Source organism: Myotis davidii, unplaced genomic scaffold (genome assembly GCF_000327345.1).
Source record: "Myotis davidii unplaced genomic scaffold, ASM32734v1 scaffold704, whole genome shotgun sequence".
NCBI lineage: Eukaryota > Metazoa > Chordata > Mammalia > Chiroptera > Vespertilionidae > Myotis > Myotis davidii.
This window is the reverse complement of record NW_006296284.1, coordinates 2,613,048-2,632,570: the sequence shown is the minus strand read 5'-3', so window position 1 is coordinate 2,632,570 and position 19,523 is coordinate 2,613,048.

Below are 19,523 nucleotides of genomic sequence, written 5' to 3'. Positions count from 1 at the left end.
TCCCCTGCCTGCGTGCCTGATCATCCCTAACCATTTGCCTGCCTGCCTAATTGCCCCTAACCACCTCTGCCTTGGCCCCTGCTGCCACAGCTTTGTCAGGAAAGATGTCCAGAATGACATCTGGAAGGTCATTTTGCTGTGCAGTCTAATTACCATATTTTGCTTTTATTATTATAGACTAGAGGCCCGGTGCATGAATTTTTGCATGGGTGGGGTCCGGCTGGCCAAGGCCCCTCCTCCTGGTCAGCCCTGCCCCTGATCATCCCCACCCTGATGGGGGGCTCAGCCAGGGGGATGGGCTATGGGCGGTTGGTGGGTTGGCCGTGCCCCCTGGTTGCACTCCCAGTTGAACTCCTTGTCTAGGGGACAATTTGCATATTAGCATTTTATTACATAGAATATTTCTTTTCTTGGATGATCTATTTAGGCTTGAAAATCCATCTCCAATTCTGTATCTTCAGTCTGGAATTATCTCCTGATAATAAAATTTTTATTTCCAAATGCCTAACTGACATCTCCACTTTGATGTCAGAACTATGACAAGCATGACCAAATGTGGCTCTGTATTCCTTCTCCATCCCTCTACTTCCCCTCATCTTCTGCATTTCAGAAGCAGCTTTACTACCATCAGTTCTTAAGCTAAATATCTATTTAATTTCTTTGTTTATTTCATCTCACTATGTACATTTAAAACCTCAACAGACCTTTCAATTTAGCTGCCAAATATCCGACTTTTGTTCACTTTTATCCACTGCTACCACTAAGATTCCAAGCTGTCATCATTTCCTGCCTTGATTTCTTTGCCAGCTTCTACTTATCTTCCTGATTTTATTCTTACTAATTTTCAATCCATCTTAACAACAAGAGTCAATTTTTATTTAATTTTTAATCAAATCATGTTACTTCCTACTTAAAACCTCAGTGGCTGCCAATTGCTCTTTCAATAAAATTAAAATCTTTTGCCCAGACTGCATAAACCAGCATGACCTAAATTCTGTCTCCCTCTCTAGTTTCACATTTTGCCACTTATTTATTGTGTTTCATGAGAGGTGATGATCTTAGGTCACCTTCTTGAACATTCCAGGTCTCTCCCTACTCAGAGTCTTTATACCAGCCTTAATAGCTTTTCTTCCAACTCTTTCTGACTGGTTTATTTGTAGTCTTCAAATCTCAGATTTTTAAAGCAGTTTTTTAGAACTGCCCAAAACTTTCACTTACTTCTATGACAGTACACCATCTACTTCCTTCATTTTATTGATTAGAAACTGTAATTATCTTGTTCGATCATTTATTAGTTTACTATAAATTTCCCACACTAAGTATGTAAGCTTCAAGAGACAAGAGCCTTGCCTATCATTGTACCAACACCTAGCGAAGTGACATACACTTAGAAGATTCTCAGTCAATACCTGTTGCATCTGTGACAGCCTGGCTGAATAAAGTAATTAACTAAGTACCTAATTAAATAATGAGTGAAAGAAAGAAAAATTCAATTTCTAGAAGTATGAGATTCATCAGTTTTTAAAATTACTATTGGATTCAATTCATATGCAGTGTTTCCCAGTAAGATAATAATTTAGGAACTTCCTCACCCAAGTTTTATGTTTTTGTTCAGACTTGACACCTTTTGGATACAGATAATTTTGAATGAAATTTAGGATATATGAGGCTTTTTTCTTTAAAGATGCTATAAAAGCTTTTAAAGAAGAAAGTATGATGAAGGGACTTTTTCATGAAGGAAAACTAGATTACTAACATTTATTGAAATATTTTGATCAAGAATAATTTAAACTAAATGTTAATGATTCTGTCTTTTTGGAGCTGTCACCTTTGGTTTCTCTTCTAAAATGGGATCAGATTTCATAAGTAATTAAGGCTCTTAGGGCATTGGTTATCTGTGTTTGCTTTGTTTTTTCTTTTTTTTTTTGAAAAAGTATTTTGGTCTTAGATCTTTCCATGGATATTAGGAAGTAAAAAGGAACAGAAAATGCATGTTTTAATGATTCTCTGAATGAATAGTGCAAAATCTCCATAGTATTTAATACATAGAAATGATTTTAGATATGCTGAGAAGAAATTCCAGAACTTTCTGACTTTGTTTACCAATTAAATGCAACAAAATTAGTTTTTGGATAGAGCATTCACTACCAAGGAAATTATCAATTACCCAAAATATAACTTTATTGATTTTTCTATATTTTTGAAAGAATTTCTGCCTTTTATCCTTCCAACTAAAAGTAGATTTGTGACATCGGCCATCAGTTTCATAGCCTCATTTATAAAGTCATAAATTTTGAAAATAATTCCAAGGAAGATACTACAACTATCCCTACTTCACAAATGTGGAAACTAAGGCACTGAGAAGTTAATCAACTTGCTTGCAGTCACCAAGATAGTAAGTGACAGAGCCAGGGTTGTAATCTTGGTGGTCAGACTCCTGGACATGTCTCTTAACCTCTTAACCATGGCAGCACTATTTAGTTGTGTTTTTTGTTTGTTTGTTTTTGCTTTTCTAAGTAAATTTGTTTGTTTTTGCTTTTCTAAGTAAATTCATAATAAAAATAAAAAAGAGACATATATTTTACATAATAGAATTTTGTAAATTTGGGGTGTTGTAGTTTTTTTTTTTGTATAAATCACATATCAGTAGGTATAGTATGGGATTTGAATTCTGATTGTTTTCTTCAATATAAAATGAGAATAATAATAGCACCACTTGTACAGAGTACCTTTAATCAGGGATATGAGTTTTCTTAGGTCTGATTCCCTTAAAAGAAAGCCTGAAATGGGATTCGAGTGCAGGTGATTGAGGATGGCCTTTAGGAGAAAGCAGCTGAAGCTTGCAGAGTAAGATGGCAGGAAAATTCTAAGCAAAAATGTGAGTTTAACCTTAGCCTGATTGCACCAGAGCTTTGGAGCACCACTTGTACCTGCAAGTTGCTCCTGGAGGCAAAGGGAACAGTTACGTTTATCCCTGTGTCTCATGGCCACTCACCAGCTGCTGGCTACAAGAGAAGGATGGGGATGATGAGTGATGTGCTTCTTCTACAGAAAAAAGTGGCTCCTGGTCAGCCTATCAGAATGTTCTAGAGGTATGGCAGCCTTGCACCATCATCACCCAGTGCACAGCAGATGGGGGATGCCTGCTCCAGCCCCAGTGATGGAATCCGGGTGGGATCTCAACAGTATCTACTATGATAATGCTGTCTAGAATTTGGTATCTCAATTCAACTGTGCCCTAGGACTTTTAAAGTCATAAACAATATGTCTGAGTGGTTAAATTAACTACTACCTGTGCGTTTTTTCCTTGGCATGGTCACATTGCTAAGGTTTTCCCAGCTTAATTCAAAAGTACATGAGATTTTCTAACAGTTTCCAAGACTCAGAGCTTTTGAGTCCTAACCTTTATTTTTTTGCAGTCAGTGAATTATTAAATAATTAGCAAAATTCTTCTCCCATGTAACAATGACACAAGTTGCTGATAATATCTATAATAATAAAAGCATAATATGCTAATTAGATTGGACAGCTGAACGACCTTCCAGACATCATTCTGGATATTTTTCCAGACAACGCAGTGAGGGCCAAGGCTGAGGTGGTTAGGGGCAATCAGGCAGGCAGGCAGAGGGGATAGGGGTAATCAGGCAGATAGGCAGGTGAGCAGTTAGGAGCCAGTGGTCCCGGATTGGGAGAAGGATGTCCAACTGCCCCCAAGGGGTCCTGGATTGTAAGAGAGTACAGATTGGGCTGAGGAACCCCCCTCCTATGCATGCATTTCATACACCAGGCCTCTAGTTATCAGTATAATATGCTTTAGAATTAACACGAGTTATATTGTAATTATTAGTGTAAAATATGAACACCTATTATAGCTTCCTAATTGTAGAATTGTGGGAAGTTGTCCTTTTAAAAAGAGCAGTAGCTTAGAGTGAATTAATTTTATTTGCTACTAGAGGCCCAGTGCACGAATTTGTGCACAGGTGGGGTCCTGCTGACCTGCTTCTATGGGGGCTGATTGGGGCTGGGCCAGCGGGGAAGAAGGGATGTAGAAATTTGGCTTGCCAGCCCCACCCCAATCAGGGTGGGAGGGAAATCAGGGGTGTGGCTGGCTATGGGGCGGGGCCATGGGTGTTGGCTGGCTGGCCCTGTCCCCAATCAAGGTGGGGAGTCAATCAGGTGTGGGGACCAGGACAGCCATAAGGGGAGGGGCCATGGGAGATTCAGGGGAGCAACCAAGGCCCCAAACAGCCTGGTTGGCCACCACAGTGCGTGTCATAGCAATCGGTCATACAGTCATTCTGGTAGTTCCAGTCTTTTTGTTGTTTTGGTCACTTGGCTTTTATATATATAGGTTCTATTTATTTATCTTTCAATCAGAAAATAAGAAAATTATTATGTTATAATTTTTTGAGTTAGTAAAATTTTAATAACATTACATATTTCTTAAACATTCCTCCTGTCTGTTATCTATCTTTAAATATAGATGAGTTTGTCCACAATGAAATAATCAATCTCTGAGGTTCCTGACACCTTACCCACTTCCCCTGATCCTCCCTCACCTGTTCTCTCTTCTATTATTTCTCAGTTCGGCTTTACCAAAAAGTTTTTTGAAGATATAGTGAGAATATTCTTTTTTCTCCGTTGCATGTATCCTATAGCTCCCATTATAAGCAAGGCTGATGTATTGTTGGCAATACAGCTTTTCATATATCTCTATCTATCTATCATCTATCTATCTATCTATCTATCTATCTATCTATCTATCTATCTATCATCATCTATCTATTTTTAAGTACCAAAGTACTGGTAATTCGTTTGTATAGAAACATGCTCAGTATTTTAAAAATCTGAAAACTGAACCACTTATGTCTTGAGAGATACCAAGAGAATTATAAGATACATTGAAATTTTTAAAATTGACTTTTAGAGAGAGAGAAAGAGATCAATTTTTTGTTCTACTTATTTATGTATTCATTGGTTGAATCTTGTGTGTGCCCTGACCAGGGATTGAACCTGCAACCTTTGCACATTGGGATGATGTTCTAACCAACTGAGCTACTGGGCCAGGGTACATTCAATTTTTCAATAGAAAATAATTACCTTATTTTGAAAACTGTTCAGCCATTTCTCTCAGGCATCATGTTGTTATATTAAACTGAATTACTTATTATTGCTGGATTTTTATTTTGCATTATATGTAAAGTAACATTTTTCTCAAAATCAGGTGAAGCAATTCTGGAATGACAAAATAAAGACATCCAAATTTTTTCCAAAAATGTGGAAAGAAGTAAAACTATATCATTGGCGGATAACATTATCGTATTCATAGAAATTCTAAGGAATTCAATAAAAAACTATTAAATCCTATAAACAAATTCAGCAGGGCTGTAAGATACAAAATCAATATACAAAAATCAACTGTATTTCTATGCATTAGTAATTACCAATGCAAAAAATAAAAAAATAAGCTATTGCCAAAAGCTTAAAAAAGAATAAACTATTTTGGAATAAATTTAACAAAAAAATTCAAAACTTGTATTCTGGAATTCCAAAATATCATTAATTGACATTAAACATCTAAATAAATGAATAGACATATTGTATTCATGGATTAGAAGACAATATGTTTAAGATAGCAGTATTCCTCAAATCGATTTATAAATTTAATACAATCTCTATCACAATCTTAGATGTTTTCTTTGTAGTAATTAACAAGTTTCTTCTAAAATTCACATGGAATTTGTACTTAAAAATAGTCAAAACAACCTTGAAAAATAACGAAGTTGGAACACTCACACTTCATGATATATAAACTTGCTACAAAGATACTATAATCTAGTATAGCGGGATACTGGATTGAGGATAGACATATCAATTAAGAAATAAAAGTCCAGATATAAATCCAGGTATGCATAGTTAACAAATTTTTAACAAAGGAATCAAAGACCATTTATTGGGGAATAATAGTATTTCATCAAATGATACTACGGCAACTGGATAGCCATATGGAAAATAATACAATTGTAGCATTATAGCATATCATATACAAAAGTTGACTTAAAATGAACAAAACACTATTGTGTGCCGGTTTCAGCCTAACAATAACCAGTGTTATGACTGGAAAGGCCCTGTGGTTCTTATTAAGATTATAAAATGTCCTCAGCAATAACTATCAAGAATCTTTGAAAGAGACAAAATTTATTGCTTACAGATTCTGTAAATGAGATTGCACACTTGGGACCACACAGTGAAGTCCATGAAGAGGGGGTGTTCTGGAGTTTTGCTTTAATTCGAGTGGGGACCTGGCTCTTTAGTCATGTGCTGGCAATGTGTTTATCCAGAGAGCCATCTTTGAAGTGGGTGCCTCAGCAATCAAAGCTTGTCAGGCACTTACATTACCAAGAGAAAATCAAACAGTCTGGGCTTATCCTACAAACACCTATATTTAAGATCTAAAACTATATAACTCTTGGGGAAAAAAATAGTGGTAAATCTTTATGACCTTATTTTGGCAAATGATTCTTAAATATGACACCATAGCTCAAACATCAACAACAAAATAATAGATAGATTGAACTTTTATCTAAAATAAAAATCTTTTGCTTCACTAATACCATTAAGAAAGTGGAATGATAACCCATAGAATAGAAATATTTGCATATTATATATTTACTAATGCATTTTGTAACCAGAATATATAAATGACTCTTAAACCTCAACAATAGAAAGTAACTGTGACAGAGAGTGTTTGCCTCACAAAGTTGAAAATATTTACAATTTTGCTCTTTATAGAGAGAATATGTTGATACCTGTTCTAAAACAGCAGATGTAAGTTTCTCATTAACACTGAGTCCTTATGTGTCTGAATGACTCTCTGGGGCAGCTGTGCTCCGCAGGATGGCTCAGTGTCCTACCTCTAAATCAATATGCATTTTTATATCGGTCCTAGAACAAGAGTAGATGATTGCATTCTACAGTTAATGTTCCTACTCAAATGTGACACATCAGAGCCACACACATTTCCTTGGCCTAAGCAAGTCACATGTCAATGCCCATCTCAAGGTTGCAGAAAAGGGCAGCTCTAATGATTATTCTTAGAGTCACTGATATTTTGTTCATTCTTTTACTGAAACCTTTCATCTGAGTGTTTTCACATATGTGATTTTCAAAATGATTCAACCTTATACAGACTCCTTTGGTTTTTATTATCTTCATGACTGTCAGGCTTTCATAACAATTTTTTCTGAGATTGTAACTTATGTGTGCTCTATTCTAAGAACTGTTACAGAATGCTAATATAAAATCTGATGTATGCAGTTCTACATAAGATAAAACATCTTATCTATCTCCATATGCATCTATGTGTATATTAAGAAAACACACAAAAAAGGGGAAGGGAATTAAGAAGTACTAGCTGCCAATTATAAAATTAGTAATGTGGATGTAAAGTACAACGTAGGGAATATAGTCAATAACATTGTAATAAATAGGTATGGTGCCAGATGGGTACTAGATTTATCATGGTGATCACTTCATAAGGTATATGAGTATCTAATCACTATGTTGTATACTTGTATATATACAACCATAATTGAAAATAAATTTAAAAAAAGAAAACATATACAGAAAACTTACCTAAGAGAATGACTAGCATTTCAAGGAAGAATATTCCTTTGCAAAATACCAGGTAATCCAGTGTTATCTCATGCTTTTAATTGTGGGATTCTTTATTGCATTTTTTAATTGTTACTTACTAATAATATAAATTAGAGGTAATTTCCAGGAGCTAAGTTATTATAGAAAGCAAATTGCATTGTTACTAAGTTACTTGAAACACAGCTCTCATTTTTGTATTTTAAAGAATTCAAAAGAAGATGTCCAATGAAAAATAAACAGGAAAGATTGTTTCACAGCCATTCTAAAATTTAGTATTCTGTAACTGCAAAATCAAACTCCAAGTCCAAATAATTTATAAACCCTATATGTATTCATCGTAGAGTAAATGTTAGCAGAAACATGTCATGGATATACCCAAATTTTTAAGCTCCTCTTCTCTTGTATTTCCTATCGCCAATCACTGCTTCCACCCAATCTAAAATTCATTTAAAAATAAACTTTAAAATGAAATTACTTTTTTGAGTTTGTTAGTTCTATTAAAAGGTTCAGGAATTTTGAATAATATGCCTGATTGTAATGTTTGTATTTTCCTGAGGCTTTATGAAACTACAAAGAGTGACTTCCTTCTCTAATATTTAATCTGAAAGCCATTCAAACATAAGCAAATCGAAATTAATACACTCTAAAATATTCAAATTTCTTCAAAACTTGCCTGTGAAATATTTCTGTTGGTACTGCATGCCAAGACCCAGAAAGATCTATTATAAATAATATATATGTTAAAATGACTGACATTGATGTTATTTTTTGATAGGGTATAAGATAAAACAAGGCTCATTTACACCTACTTTAATAAACAATAAACAAAAGGTAGCATCTTCAGAAGTTATAAAATGCATCACCTCTAAGATAATATCTCATATTGTTCTTACTTTTTTATTCTCTAAGTTTCTTTTATTGGCTCTTCCAGGCCCATAACAGTTGTGGTTTCTGTACACTCTGTTTCTTTTGTTCTCACTCATGGAACAAATCCACTTTCATTTTTTTCATGTATACACATTACTCTTAGTTGAATATAAAATTCTACTTCTCTAATGTTTTATGTATGAAGGGTTAGTATAAGAACACTTCTTTCTGAACCTGGGGATTTTATATTTACTTCTTCACTCATTCAATTAACTTTTTGATCATTTGTTGCATTCTGGATACCATACTAGCAATTTGCCTTCAAGACCAAAGAGCTTCTTGAGCCTGAATTTAGTGACCCCCCCCCCCTCCATTACAAGAATGCCCCATTGGCTAGTAATTTCTGCCTCAGATAAATGTAGCAAACACCATTTAGCTAGGAGTTAGCAGGCATATCATTGTCACAAATGTGGACCCCAGCCACTCTTTACTCTTCAATGAATAACTAATAAGACATAATGAACTTTACTGCAAGCTTGGGTTTAAATAAAGGACACTTTTTTTAAAAAAAATTACTGATTTCAAAGAGGAAAGAAGAAGAAAAGAGGGGTAGTAACATAAAGATGAGAGAGAATCATTTGCCGGCTGCCTCCTGCATGAGGCCCCACTGGGAATCGAGCTTGCAACACAGGCCATATGCCTTGACCAGAACCAAACCTGAGATCCTTCAGTCCACATGCCAATGCTCTATCCACTAACTGGCTAGTGCTAAATGAAGGAAACTTTAAACTCTACCATGCTTTTGTGGTCTTTCTGTCATGCCTCTACTGGCCCAGCCCTTTTTGTAAACCACAGGTTGTCTTCATGATGTGAGTGTCAGTGTCCCCCCAAAAAAGTTTCTTTGACCATTGCTCTTGCCTGGAGTCCCAATTCTTTGTGTTCTAGACAGAAGAGAAGCCTTTCTCTACCCTGTTTCAAACTAGACTTCATGACTGACTCAGGCTCCTTTCTACGCATTCAAAAATAAAAGTTAATTAATGAGAACTTGAATAAGCCCTAGCCAGGTAGCTTCAATATTTCTTTTGATGGTACTCATATATACTATCTTTAATGTAAATAGAATTAATGTACTCTCTTTTGCAAAATGATTATTACTTTTTTCTACAATAGAATGCATGCATAACCCCCATCCCTAAATATCTCTTCGTGATTTTTGCCATTTACTATTATGAATTAAACATGTTGAAATATGCTAATGATTGATGCTCTAATATGTAAGTTAACAATATCAAGCTAGTAACTTTAAGATCACGTAACTAAGCACACTTTTTAATTGAGGAAAGTAAATTTCCTTTTTTTCCTCCTGAAATTTAGTCTACTAACTATTTATTCGTTGAAGAATAAAGAGTGGCTGGGGTCCACATTTGTGACAATGATATGGCTGCTAACTCCTAACTAAATGGTATTTGCTACATTGATCTGAGGCAGAAATTACTAGCCCATGGCAAAGATGAAAACTTCAATGCTTTTGTATGTTGGTAATGCAGCTGGAGCTTAGTAGAGCTAGCATTTATGCAATGTAGTAATAACAATTATTCAATCTCTTTTTAAAATATTAAAAACATGGAAATTGTATTTGTTATGATAACACCATGATTCATTAGTCATGACTCTGTAGCTACACTGCCATTGTGTATATCAATAGACTCATTAAGGAGCTAAAGATTTTTCTTCTTGAGTTAATTGTGTTCCTCTGAAGAGTCAATGAAACTTGAGAATTTCTTTGATCCCAAAATCTGCCTTTGTTTCTCAGGTGAAGCAAAGACCATAGACATTTAAAAGGAAACCTCCATATTCTTTTCAATACAACCAACTCTGGATTATATATCATGGATTATCCTATATAATAAAAGCCTAATAGGCAGATTGTCCCCTCCACCGAAGTTACACTGGGAGTCAGACTGCTCAACCAGTTGCTATGATGTGCACTGACCACCAGGGGTAAGATGCTCCAATGGATAGGTTAGCTTGCTGCTGGCACTGGTGGGCTGGACTGGAAAGTGAAGCGTGAGGTGAGAGCTATCAGGAAGCTCCCAGGGTTTGGCCCCAGCCTGGGATGAGGTGGGTGGGGATGGGAGCCAGGAGGGACTGGGTGGCAGGGGAGGCTGCTACACATGTTCCAAGAGCCGTGGACTGCACAGCGCTCAGCAGCCTGTGGCATTCTCAGTGCACAACTTATAATCTTCAGAGCTGCTTCTTTTTATTCGTTAAGTTTCACTAACTACTCCAGGAGAGTAGGTAGCACCATTACAGGGGGAAGGGCCAGGTGGGGGTTGCGGGGGGAAGGGGGTGAGTTGGAGAAAGCAAGTCCAAAACTTGAAAGTAAGTGGGAGGCAGTGAGGGGTGGAGGGTGAAAGCTGCGCAGGGGCCTAGGAAAGCTGCTGGATGTGGGCAGCCAAGGAGCCGGTGCCTCTCCCACAGGACAGGCTCCATGTCCCTCCCTCCTCCTCCCTGTGACCCATCATCCCAGCTTTTCTCTGAGGTCCCTCTTGGTCTCGCCCAGCACAGCCTTGCCCATACTGCCTCACCCACACTGCCTTGCCTGCCCCACACAACCTCGCTCCAAACAGCGCTGCTCCACCCCCACATAGCCTTAGGGGAACTCTGCCCCTGGAGAAGAAAAGGGGAGGCTGCAGATGAGAGGTTGCAGGAGGAGGGGGCAGAACAGGGCCCACCAAGTTAGATGGAGGGGAGGGAGGGAGAGACCCCAAAGGACTGGGGCAGAGATGGGTGGGGAAGGAGGGCCATATGGAAGTGTCCCCTTGGTTGAAGTAGAAATCCTGACCCCATTTTACAGACGTGTGTGTGGGGGGGGGGCGAGGAAAAAAGAGGGTGGGGGGGGACAGGTGTGTGTGTGTGTGTGTGTGTGTGTGTGTGTGGGTGTGTGTGTTGGGGGGGGTGGAGACAAAAAAGTGTGTGAAGGGACCGAATGGATGGAGGGCAGCGATGTTTGATTTATGGCCTATTTATTTATTTTTTGTTAATGTATTTTTATTGATTTCAGAGAGGAAGGCAGAGGGAGAGATAGAAACATCAATGATGAGAGAGAATCGATCTGCTGCCTCCTGCATGCCCCCAACTGGGGATTAAGCCTGCGATCCAGGAATGTGTCCTTGACTGGAATCAACCCCAGGACACTTCAGTCCACAGGCTGTGGCTCTGTCCACTGAGAAAAACCATCTAGGGTAACCCATGGTCTATTTAAAACTGCTGCAGTAGGCTGAGCAGGGTCTTACCATAATGGTGTTACCTTATAATGAGGGTGTCTCTCCTTATGTTGGAGTAATCAGAAGTACAGTGAAATACAGACACACCATGGAACCTGCAAAGGGTTTCCATGCACATGATGTAATTTACTTCGTGTGGCAGCTGAAGAAGGTGAGCAGAGCCTTGGAAGGACATGAGGTCTCCAAGACCAGCAGCTGGAGGGAAAGTGCATTCCAACCAGTCCGTGCCATGAGTTAGACTAATAAAAGTATAATATGCTAATTAGATTGGACATCTTCCAGACATCCTTCCAGACAAAGCCACAGTGGCGGGGTAAGGCAGAGGCAATAAAAACATCTTCCAGCAGCAGGGGAGAGCAGTTAGGGCTATCAGGCTGGCAGGGGAGAGTAGTTAAGGTGATCAGGCTGGCAAGGGAGAGCAGTTAGGGTGATCAGACAGGCAGGCAGAATGATTAGGGGCAATCAGGCAGGCAGGCAGGTGGGCAATTAGGAGCCAGCAGTCCTGGATTGCGAGAGGGATGTCTGACTGCCGGTTTAGGCCCGATCCCACAGATTGGGCCTAAACCGGCAGTCAGACATCCCCCAAGGGGTCCTGGATTGTAGAGGGTGCAGGGATTGTAGAGGGGTGAAGGACACACCTTCCCCCTAGGCACACATTCCATGCACCAGGCTTCTAGTCTATATATGTAAAAGTCTAATATGTTAATTGTCTAACTGAACAGTTGACCATCTGGTCGCTATGATGTGCACTGACCACAGTGGGAAGATGCTCCAACTGGTAGGTTAGCTTGCTGCTGGGGTCCAGCCAGTTGGGACTGGGTGAGATGGGGCTGGACAGGACCTGAAATCCTCCTGTGGTCCTTCCTGTGGTGCCTCCCCAGCCACTGGCCCTGATCGGCCCTGATCAGGACTGGGCAAGATGGCCCTGCTAGGACCCAATTGCTGGCCAGGTGGAGGGACCCCACCCATCCATGAATATTGTTTTCCAGGCCTCTAGTTGTATAATATGGTTTTAAAATTAAAGACAGACCCAGGTTCAAATCCAACTTTACTTCATACTTTCTGAAGTATGTATGTTATTTGATTTCTCTAATTTTTAGCTTGTCCATGTATATGATAAGGAAAATAATATCTATCTCATGGGGCATTATGAGACAGGATAAAATAAAGCTAATTCTGCAGTAATCAGCACCTCGTGGTTCAAAAAGAAAGCTATTGATATTCTTCAAATTTCTTTGAAAGCAGAGTGCAAATTAAGGTCGCTCAGTAGAGGCAATATCATTTGAATGTGCTTAATTTATATACCATGATGCTTCTGAGAAAATGCTCTGTATAGGTAGAAGAAGTTAAAAGGAGTCTAATTGGTCTTATCTTAAGCAGTTTAATAAAGTATACAATAGAAGGAACTTTTGCTAGTTGGGTAAATTCGCACACTCATCTGAAGGTATGTCTGCTCAGGCCCCTTAGGAGACCAAGTGTCCAAGAGCAAGCAACTGCTCTGAGAGGTAGAAATCAGAGCGGCCTCTCATTGACATTTCATTTACATGCCTGCTACGATCTTCACAATAACCGTCTGAGGTAGCAGAGTAGACAATATGTGGGGATGCATGGGAGAGTTGGTTGGGAAGTTTGTAAGGAGGAAATTCTGAAAGAATTTCTTAGGGGAGCTGGCTGAAGGCAACAGCCCCTGTTTATCAGAACCGCCTAGGGGAGTTGGCTGAGGGCTGCCGCCCTTAATTGTTCTTGACCTTTCCAAACAAGTATGTGTATGTGTGGACCCTCAGGTGTTTACCGGCATCTTTATGCTTAAAGGGCACTGCTGATGTCTGTGTACTCCCAAGAATGCTTACCCTACTGTTATTATCTAAAAGTTAATTTTAGTCCAAGCTGCTGTTACAATAAAAGTCTGAAGAGGCAGGTGGATGGGGCTGTCTGGTTTCTCTAGCCAGGCAGCCCCTTAGCCCTCTCTTTCACAGAAATGTGTGTCAGAGTAATCATCCGTCCATTGCTCAGGGTCTGCTGGTCAGCCCTGGCAACAATATCTGTAACTTCAAATCAAATAAGCCTTAGAATATAAGGAGTAGCCATTTACTCAACAATAAAAGTCTGAAGAGGCAGGTGGATGGGGCTGTCTGGTTTCTCTAGCCAGGCAGCCCCTTAGCCCTCTCTTTCACAAAAATGTGTGTCAGAGTAATCATCCGTCCATTGCTCAGGGTCTGCTGGTCAGCCCTGGCAACAATATCTGTAACTTCAAATCAAATAAGCCTTAGAATATAAAGAGTAGCCATTTACTCACTTTCTCTGTGTGTGTGTGTGTGTGTGTGTGTGTGTGTGTGTGTGTGTGTGTGTTTGTTTTTTCATTCTGAGGGTCTGTGTCTTCTACTGAGAGAAATAATCCACCATCTTTTTAGCATGTAAGCCTTCTGTGAGATGGCAGGATGACAACACATGGGGCTGCCTGGCTGCTGGCCAGGTGCAGTGGTGTTCTGTTTGCACCAAGCCAATCCTTTTGCCACTTGTTAAAAATGCAGTGTTAACTCTTCTCCCAAACATTGCTACCATCTGCCTACACATGACTTTGACAATGATTATGTGATAATTGCAGCTGTGTGTCTGATACCAATTATTATAATCTGGAATGGGCAAAGCAAGTACATTTTCAAGCATCTATTTCATCTATTTTTAAATTCCACACTTCAGCCTTCACCACCCTTCTCCCCCAAGCACCTGCTTATGCTTGTGGAAGTTTGCGATGATCCTGGAAACTATTAATATTTTCTGCTTCACAAAGGAAACAAAGTGTCATAAATTTTTTTATACATCTATTGGCTGAAATAAAATAGCTTTATTTTATTTTTAAGATCACCTTAGAGTAATTATGTGGACTGGTAAAACCGTTTATTTTATTTTATTTTTTGTTAAATGAAGCCAAGATAACTTGATGGTTTTATAGTAGCATTTTCTCAAATGTGTATTTATAAATAAGTCAATGCTTGCATTTATGGATCTTAAGTTTCTTAGGAAATAATACATAATTTAAAATAGTGCATTCTTAGCTAGTGTTGTCTGCAATGTTTGGCAGGTTTTCTTCAATAAAAAATATCTAAATAGCAAACTTTTTTCAAACATCCAACTTCAATAAGAATATTGTTTTTTTCTCCATCTCCCACCACCTTAGCTATAAAGTATTAATTCATATTTGTTACCTGTTTAAAGTAATACTATAAAATACATTCATGTATGTGCCTTTCAGATAAAGATCTTTCATTTATAATGCTTGATAAGTTTCTCAAGGGAAAACCATATGATTGGCAAAAAAAAAAGAGTGCAGCCCAAGGCTGGTGAGTCTCACGAATGTAAGAATGAAGGCAAAAGATATTACTCATTCTGGCAGGAAAGCAGAGCCGTAAGTACTGGAATGAAAATTCCTTGATATATATCCTGGGAAGTTTTTACAATTAACTATGAGTTGTCATTTAGTCAGAATCCTAAGAGTCAGAGACTTAAAAAAAGAAAAAAAGACTCTAAAAGTCAAAGCACAAAGGAAGTAACTGTTCAGTGCAAAAAGTAGTAGCCAATTGCTCTCTACCCTTTCTTAACAAACAAATAGAAAACTTACCTAGATCCCTAATTTCAAGTCCTACCTGCTACTATAACACTATTTTAAGCAAGTTTCCCTCAATTTCAGTGATCATGCTGCCTCTGGACCTAACTACTACTCATTTGCCCTATCTCCTACTAGGCATTACTGCCTCTGAGTCCCTCCATTCCCTGATCAATGGGCCTTCTAGATTTTTTCTTTATGACACGTTCTTCTATTCCAATACTTGTTCTCTCCTGTATGGTAATTATCCGCTTGCTATTGTTATTTGCTCTTGTATCCCCAATGCCTAAAATTACACATAAGGAGCGTAGATATATGTGAGTATTCCTCTATGCCAGTATTTATTGAGCAGTGACTACAGTGAAGGGGCTGTGCTAAATATTAAATATACAGCAAAGAAGCAAAAAAAAAACAACATTGTTCTTAACAACATGGAGCCTCCATTTGGATGGAGGACATACACATGAAAAAACACAACTATTTCTTCTGGGTCTTTTTACTAGTAAAGAGAGTGTGTGACAATAGTAGGATCCCACTGAGACTGCATTCATCCTGCCATATCTTTACCATCTTTTAACCACCTTTTGTTTTCTTCTCTTTCCCCAGCTTAGATTTCATGGTCTATTATTGAGGTCACTTTCTTATCTACATTCTCAACTCTTCTTGCTCTATTCCACTTGCTTGGCTAACCTCAACCACAGTAAACATAACTGCTTACTACATTCCACTGGTGCTTCTGCATAGCTATAGAAGAAAAGAAAATATGCTGCCTGAATATATTCTATTTATGAGTACAAATTTCAAGCTTCTCGTGAATTCTGCTCTATTTACCTAATCAATTCACCCTCCTACACTTTCATGTTTTTACATGATCTAGTTTTTCTTTTCATTAGCTTAATTACATCATCAGACAAACATGCTATAAAATCTATCATCTTAAAAAAAAACAATAACTCCATCCTTCTCTAGTTACATCGCCAACAATTAGCTAACTTTTATAGTAAACTTATGCCAAATAATTATTTATCTCTCTACTGCATGTTTTTTTCATACTTTCTTGATCCAGCCTTTCATCTGGTCTTGCCAGGATCACCAATACCAACCATGCTGCCAAATCAAGCTGACTTTCCTAAATTTTCAGGTTACTCAATTATTCAATGGTACTTGAAACTTTCCCAATGCTTCTGGGACTGTACATTCCCCTGTTTTTCTTATTTCCTTGCTGTCTAGTATCTTTGACTAGCTACTCTTCTTTGAATCATCCTGTAAACATTTTAGTCCCAAAGCTTTTATATAAGCTGATGAGTCTCAGCCTTATATTTCTAGCTCAAACCTTTCCCCTGAGCTCTAGATTCACTTACCTAACTGCCTATTGATATTTATACATGGAGTTTATAAGTGTCTTACCTATACAAGGCTCAAATTCTTTTTTTAAAATATATTTTATTGATTTTTTTACAGAGAAGAAGGGAGAGAGATAGTTAGAAACATCGATGAAAGAGAAACATCAATCAGCTGCCTCCTGCTCCCCCCCTACTGGGGATGTGTCCGCAACCAAGGTACATGCCCTCAACTGGAATTGAACCTGGGACCCTTCAGTCCACAGGCTGACACTCTATCCACTGAGCCAAACTGGTCAGGGCAAGGCTCAAATTTTTAATTTATGGTATGGAATGTTCTCCCTCCATATCTTCTAGTTTGACTCTTGTGTGTTTGTGTGTGTGTGTGCGCGCATGTGTGTGTGTGTGTGTGTGTGTGTGTGTTTTATGTCATCCATGTCTAAGCTTAAGTATATTTTCATCAGAAAATACCATTCTAACTACTCAGTCAAACCCTCTCCCAACTCTATTTTCTCACACGTTGCTATATTTGCTTTCAGAATATTTACTTATTTATTTTTAATTTATTTCACTATTAAGTAAAATTCATGAGGACATGTATTACTATATCCTCAGAACGTAGCAAAAAAACTTATAACATGGCCAACATTAAAAATATTGATAAATGAATAAATTAAATAATCAAATAAACAGAATGATTACAGATGATTATATATGCTCTATGAGAAAAAGATAGAGTGTGGTGTTGTGTTTGAAAACAGAATAACTGGGGGTGAGTAGGATTGCCAGAAATCCCTTTGGAATAATGACTAAGATTTAAAGAATGAGAAGGAAGCTGTCTTGCATAAAGCCAGGGAAAGCACATGTAATAAAGAGGGAATAGGAAATGTAAAGTACCCACCTAGTGAAAGTGTTTGTTGAATTGCAGGAATTGTTGGAAGACCTTTGCAACTGGACCACAGTGGATGAGGAGAGAGTGGCATAAGGCCAAGATGGAGAGATGAGTAGGAGGTAGATTGCATAAGGTCTTGTAGACAATGATTAAGGGGTTTAGTATTATTGTAGTTAAATAGAAAACTACTGCAAAGTTTTAAGCAGGGTAGTGGCATGGTAGTATTTGTTTCTAAGAAGGAGTTGCTATTTAATGGATAATGGATGTAAGGAGAACAATGCAATAGTAAAATCAATAGGAGTAGCAGTTATATGGCTATTGCACTAATCCAAGAAGGAAATGATAATGAATAGTCTTGAGCTGTGACAATGACATGAAGAAGATGATACAGATTTGTAATTTATTTGGAAGGTGGAATTAATAGACCTTGATAATAGATGGAATCTGGGATGGGCTAAGGGAATTATAAGAGCAACATTAAGTGCAACTTTCAGATATATGTGGGAATAGGAAGCCCTGTCAATTTTGAATTTAAAAGAAGACTGGGTAGGATAATATTCAAAGGGGAAAGTAATAGTCATTTTGGTTAGATTAAATCAGAGACACCTGTGAGATACAACTGTGCAGATGTATGGGCTCTAATAAAGTTGATGTAATTGAACTTCTGAGGTGTTTTTTATTATATTCCCCATTTTACAAATGAATTTACTGAGATATAGAGAAGTTAATTTCCCCACACTCCTTCAGCAGCAAATGAAAAAGTGAAATTTAAATTAAATCTGTCTCACGCTAAAATATTTCATATAACTTATTAAGGTTAGAATATCTGGAAAGAAGTCTAGTCAAGAAATGCATATTTGGGAGTTGTTAGCACATGGCGCTTTATACCTGGAGGTGTGGCTGCCTAGGAGGATGAAAGGACTGAGACCTGAGGGATATCAACATGTAGAGTCTGCCTAAGGAAACAAAGGAGTCCAAGATTAGGTAATAGGAAAATCAGGGGGCAGTTTTTATGGCAACTAAGAGCAGTGTCACTAGGGGAAATGAGGTGGTTTACTGTCTCTATTTCCTGTAAAAAAATCAATATCCCTATTATATGTTAGCTAATCCTATCTAATAATAGAGAAACATGGACATGGTAATTAACCGTAACTTCGCTAAGCTTCCCATTGGCTAATCAGCAGGATATGCAAATTAACTGCCAACAAAGATGGCGGCCGGCAGCCACACAGCTGAAGCGAACAGGAGGCTTGCTTGCTCCAGTGAGGGAGGAAGCCAAGGTTCCCCACCTGCCTCAGCCCAGCTCTGAGCTCCGGATGCAACAATGTTGCAATTATAGAAGCTAAACAATCCAGAAATCTGCTTTCAGCCAGCAGCGGGCTCAGAGCTTAGAGCGCCAGTGATGGTAACAGAGTTTCAATTATAGAAGATAAACAAACTCAGATACCTGCTTTCAGCCAGCCACTGCCTCAGAGCTGGAGCCAGCTCTCAGCTCTAGTGATAGCTATAGAAGGTAAATAAATCCCAGAAAAAAAAAGAAAGAAAAAAGAGGCTGGGAGCTTCAGTCACCCACTAGCCTGAAAATGGCCCTCAGCCCCTCACCCAGACTGGCCAGGCACCCCAGTGGGGAGCCCCACCCTGAAGGGGGTGTGGCCAGCTGCAAATGGCCATCAGTCTGTCACCCATGCTGGCCAGGCACCCAAGTGGGACCCCCACCCTGATCCTGGACACCATTCAGAGCAAACCAGCCGCCCCCCTTCTGTGCATCAGACCTCAATCCTATATAGTAAAAGGGTAATATGCAAACTGACCCTAACAGCAGAAAGACTGGGAATGACTGGTCACTATGACACACACTGACTACCAGGGACAGACGC